Here is a 6135-nt window from a genome sequence, read left to right as displayed (position 1 = left end):
ATGGTTAACACCATGTTAGACACTTCGGGTCTATCCAAGGAATGGTGGGGGGAGGCGCTAATGACTACGTGTCATGTCCTAAATCGAGTTCCCACAAAGCATAAGACCATGACTCCATTTGAGGAATGGGAAAGGAAAAGTTTGAAACTCTCTTACCTACGTACTTGGGGTTGTTTGGCGAAAGTCAACATACCAATTCCCAAGAAGCGCAAGCTTGGACCAAAAACCGTGGATTGTGTTCTTCTAGGCTATGCTTTTCATAGCATCGGCTATAGATTTTTGATAATAAAATCTGAGGTATCCGACATGCATGTTGGTACGATTATGGAATCAAATGATGCAACTTTCTTTGAGGACATATTTCCTATGAAGGATATGTCGAGTTCATCAAATCAGGAGATACCTACTCCATCTAGTGAGGAATTCACTGTAATTCCTGAACCCACCATTGCGATGGATCACGTTGAGAATCCTGTTGAGGGTAACAATGGAACTCCTATGAGGAGTAAGAGACAGAGGACTGCAAAGTCCTTTGGTGATGATTTCATTGTGTACCTCGTGGATGACACACCCAGGACTATTTCAGAAGCCTATGCATCTCCTGATGCTGACTACTGGAAGGAAGCTGTACGTAGCGAGATGGATTCCATCTTAGCTAACGGTACCTGGGAGATCACTGACCGTCCTTATGGGTGCAAACCTGTAGGATGTAAGTGGGTGTTCAAGAAGAAGCTTAGACCTGATGGTACGATTGAAAAGTACAAGGCACGGCTTGTGGCCAAGGGTTATACCCAGAAAGAAGGTGAAGACTTCTTTGATACTTACTCACCCGTGGCTAGACTGACCACAGTTCGGGTGCTACTATCACTGGCTGCCTCACATGGTCTTCTCGTTCATCAAATGGACGTTAAGACGGCTTTCCTCAATGGAGAGTTGAAGGAGGAAATTTACATGGATCAGCCAGATGGTTTTGTAGTACCTAGTCAGGAAGGAAAGGTGTGCAAGTTATTAAAGTCTTTATATGGTCTTAAACAAGCTCCTAAGGAGTGGCATGAGAAGTTCGAAAGAACATTAACTACTGCCGACTTTGTAGTAAACGATGGTGACAAGTGCATGTACTATCGCTATGGTGGGGGCGAAGGAGTTATTCTTTGTCTGTATGTCGACGACATATTGATCTTTGGAACCAAACTTGATTTAATCAAGGAGGTTAAGGATTTCTTATCTCGCTGTTTTGAGATGAAGGATCTAGGAGTAGCTAATGTTATCATAAACATCAAGCTGTTGAGAGATGAGAATGGTGGGATCACACTGCTTCAGTCTCATTATGTGGAAAAGGTCTTGAGTCGTTTTGGGTATAGTGACTGCACACCTTCTCCAACTCCATATGATGCTAGTGTGTTGCTTCGAAAGAATCGACGGATTGCTAGAGATCAACTAAGGTATTCTTAGATTATTGGCTCGCTTATGTATTTGGCGGGTGCCACGAGGCCTGACATCTCTTTTGCTGTGAGCAAGCTGAGTCGGTTTGTGTCAAAACCGGGAGATGATCATTGGCATTTTTGGAAATATGCCCTAGAGGCAATAATAAAAGCATTATTATTATATTTCTTTGTTCATGATAATTGTCTTTATTCATGCTATAATTGTATTATCCGGAAATCGTAATACATGTGTGAACAATAGACACCAACATGTCCCTAGTAAGCCTCTAGTTGACTAGCTCGTTGATCAACAGATAGTCATGGTTTCCTGACTATGGACATTGGATGTCATTGATAACGAGATCACATCATTAGGAGAATGATGTGATGGACAAGACCCAATCCTAAACATAGCATAAAGATCGTGTAGTTCGTTTGCTAGAGTTTTTCCAATGTCAAGTATCCTTTCCTTAGACCATGAGATCGTGTAACTCCCGGATACCGTAGGAGTGCTTTGGGTGTACCAAACGTCACAACGTAACTGGGTGACTATAAAGGTGCACTACAGGTGTCTCCGAAAGTGTCTGTTGGGTTGACATGGATCAAGACAGGGATTTGTCACTCCGTATGACGGAGAGGTATCACCGGGCCCACTCAGTAATGCATCATCGTAATGAGCTCAAAGTGACCAAGTGTTTGGTCACGGGATCATGCATTACGGTACGAGTAAAGTGAATTGCCGATAACGAGATTGAACAGGGTATTGGGATACCGACGATCGAATCTCGGGCAAGTAACATACCTGTTGACAAAGGGAATTGCATACGGGGTTGTTTGAATCCTCGACATCGTGGTTCATCCGATGAGATCATCGTGGAGCATGTGGGAGCCAACATGGGTATCCAGATCCCGCTGTTGTTTATTGGCCGGAGAGCGATCTCGGTCATGTCTGCATGTCTCCCGAACCTGTAGGGTCTACACACTTAAGGTTCGGTGACGCTAGGGTTGTAGGGATATATATATGCAGTAACCCGAATGTTGTTCGGAGTCCCGGATGAGATCCCTGACGTCACGAGGAGTTCCGGAATGGTCCGGAGGTAAAGATTTATATATGGGAAGTCCTGTTTCGGGCATCGGGACAAGTTTCGGGGTTATCGGTATTATACCGGGACCACCGGAAGGGTCCCGGGGGTCCACCGGGTGGGGCCACCTGTCCCGGGGGGCCACATGGGCTGTAGGGGGTGCGCTTTGGCCTACATGGGCCAAGGGCACCAGCCCCAAGAGGCCCATGCGCCTAGGATTTCAAGGGAGGAAGAGTCCTAGGAGGGGAAGGCACCTCCTAGGTGCCTTGGGGAGGAGGGATTCTCCCCCTTGGCCGCACCCCCCTAGGAGATTGGATCTCCTAGGGCCGGCGCCCCCCCCTTGGCCCTCCTATATATAGTGGGGAAGGAGGGCTTCCATCTCACGCCTTTGGTTGCCTCCTTCTCCCTCTCCAACACCTCCTCCTCCTCCATAGCGCTTGGCGAAGCCCTGACGGAGTACTGCAGCTCCATCATCACCACGCCGTCGTGCTGCTGTTGGTGCCATCTCCCTCAACCTCTCCTTCCCCCTTGCTGGATCAAGAAGAAGGAGACGTGGCTGTTCCGTACGTGTGTTGAACGCGGAGGTACCGTCCGTTCGGTGCTAGGATCTTCGGTGATTCGAATCACGTCGAGTACGACTACCTCATCCACATTCTTTGAACGCTTCCGCTCGCGATCTACAAGGTACGTAGATGCATCTAATCACTCGTTGCTAGATGAACTCCTAGATGGATCTTGGTGAAACCGTAGGAAAATTTTTGTTTTCTGCTACGTTCCTCAACAGGCATGCGCTTGAGAGATTTATGCGCTATTTGAAAGACACCGTGAGCTATGGGATTCACTACACCGGGTATCCAAGAGTACTGGAGGGTTATAGTGACTCAAACTGGATATCTGATGCTGATGAGATTAAGGCCACAAGTGGTTATGTTTTTACACATGGTGGTGGCGCTGTTTCCTGGAAGTCTTGCAAGCAGACCATCTTAACGAGGTCAACTATGGAAGCAGAACTCATAGCATTAGACACTGCCACTGTTGAAGTAGAGTGGCTTCGTGAACTCTTGATGGACTTACCTATGGTTGAAAAACCAATACCCCCTATCCTGATGAACTGGGATAATCAAACTGTGATCGTCAAGATAAACAGTTCTAAGGACAATATGAAGTCCTCAAGGCATGTGAAGAGGAGACTAAAATCTGTCAAAAAACTGAGGAACTCCGGAGTTATTACGTTGGATTATATCCAAACGTCAAAAAACTTGGCAGATCCCTTCACAAAGGGTCTATCACGTAATGTGATAGATAATGCATCGATGGAGATGGGTTTGAGACCCACCGCATGAGTTGTCCATAGTGGTAACCCACTCTATGTGATCGAAGATCCCGTGAAGTAGAAGTGGGAGACAAGCTGTTGGTCAGCTGGGAGGAGAGTATCCCTATATTAATTATCCCACTCCGTGAAGATGCAATACTCTCCTGATCTACATAGCAGGTTGATACTTATCTTAATGTGTTCCAAGTGGCTTCTTCGGGTAAGCAGAGATGTTGTCCCGCAGAATATCTTCTGAGGAACACACCTATATGAATTTGACTGTTAACGTCGCAGTCTGTGAGAATTGGGTGTTCTCTAATAAATTCATGAAAGGCCCTGGAGTATGACATATACGCTCCACCCGCGGGGAAGCCTTGCGGCAGCCCAGTATCGGTCAAGAATTTGTGTGAAACTAGTTTCACAGAAAACTTATAGTTCAAGGCATAGTCCACTATTCAAGTTGTGATCTAGTGTAGCATAAATTTCTAAGTGGAAGTTCAACTTCACAGTCTCCACTAAGCACCGATATATAAAACAATGTTTTGGAACTAAATGATGAGATGTGCCAATGAGACTTTGTGGGGGAATGTTGGAATTTTGCTAGTAGGCCTTTGGCCCAAAGCCCAACTAAAATTCTGAAATTCTCTTGACCCATTCATGCACACATGTGAGTGGAGTGAGTGAGGCTAAAGTTTAGTCCCACCTCGGAAGTTGAGAGAGAGTTGCACCTCTTTATAAGGTGAGCTCTTCTACCACTTGTATGAGCATGAGAAGAGGAGACCTACACGCGCCCTCCTCCTCCTCGCTCGCCACGCCACGCCACGCCACGCCACGCCTCGGCACGATGCGCCGCGGGTTGCGGGATTGAGCCAAGGACAGAGCTATGCACGTTGTCTATATTTTTGCTGCATGGGAAAATTAATGAGTCATTACTTAATAATTAACGGACGCGTTAATTACTGAACCGTTTCCGATTCTTTTGGATCGTGACGACTCAGACGTGGGGTTTACTCCCACGACCTACCCGGCCCGCACTATATAGTCAGGCAGACGTCTACCCTAGCCACCGCCGCTTCGTATGGTTTCTCACCACCGTTCTAGATCATTGCGCCGCCAAGCAAGTCTTCTCCATCCCTCCTTCCGGCGTGCACCGCGAGAAGGGACAGCAGGCCTCTGAAACCCCGCCTCTCGTGATCCTGTACGGGAGAGGGGCGATCAGGTTTTTGGGGAGCGCACTCGCGCGACTGCTGGCAGCGACGACTTCGCGAACGACAACTTCTTCCCCGACCTCGGCAACCTCGTCCTCGACGACATGGGCGACAACGTCAACGCCGGCGGTGCTGCACCCGCTGCACCGTATGTGATTCTACCCTTCCTGTTCGAGATCGTGATAGAATTCATGCTTCTAGTATAGGCCCTAGATGTGATATGTTCATCTGCTATGCTAGTTCGCATGATTAGTTTAATCTCTGCTTGTTATGGCCGGCCGGCTTAGGCCCGCAAGTTATCTTAGTTTTTATTTTCAGATTAGGCAAGTTATCTTAGGCAAGTTATCTTAGGTTGATTCTTCTACAAGTTATCTAGGATATAAATATAGGTTGTAAGACTCTTTTTGAAGGCAAGCAATAAGAAGAATATTATCTCCTATTGCCCGGCTCCCTGAGGAGCCGGAACCCTAGCCGCCAACAGCCCTCGCCGCCGCCCTTCTCCTAGCCGCGACGGCGCTCTGCCGCCGGCGCGCCCGATCCTCGCCACGTCTCCCTCCATCCTTCCCTTACCACCTACGCCCTAGACCTGGTAGAGTACTTGATCCTACCAATTTGGTATCAGGTAACCGGGTTTCGACCATGTCTCCGCCAATTCCACCGCCACCACCACCGCTGCCCGCCAACTCCTCCACCACCGCCGCCTCTGCGCCGGGCGTCACGGCCTCGCTCTCGGCGGGCACCACTGCGTCGCTCTCTGCGCCGGTCCTAACGGCACCCGGCACCACGCCGGGCCAAGGGCAGCCACAGGCCCCCATCCAACACTCGCCGCCGCCATCACCTCCCCCGCAGCCGCAACAGTTCACGCCGAAGGCCATGGCGGGCGTCCTCAACGACCTCGTCACCGCGGTTCAAGGGATCCGCCTCTACCTGGCAGGTCCGTACGGGCCGCCCCCACCACTCCATCCAGCCATGGCCGCGGGTCAGCAGGCGCTTCCGTGGTACTCGGCACCGGGGGCCATCACCGGACTCCATCCAGCCATGGCCGTGGGTCAGCAGGCGCTTCCGTGGTACTCGGCACCGGGGGCTGTCACCGGAGGCTACCCGGCGCT

The sequence above is a fragment of the Triticum urartu genome, chromosome 2, assembly GCF_003073215.2.
Source record: "Triticum urartu cultivar G1812 chromosome 2, Tu2.1, whole genome shotgun sequence".
In the NCBI taxonomy this organism is placed as follows: Eukaryota; Viridiplantae; Streptophyta; class Magnoliopsida; order Poales; family Poaceae; genus Triticum; species Triticum urartu.
This window is presented reverse-complemented; position numbering follows the sequence as displayed.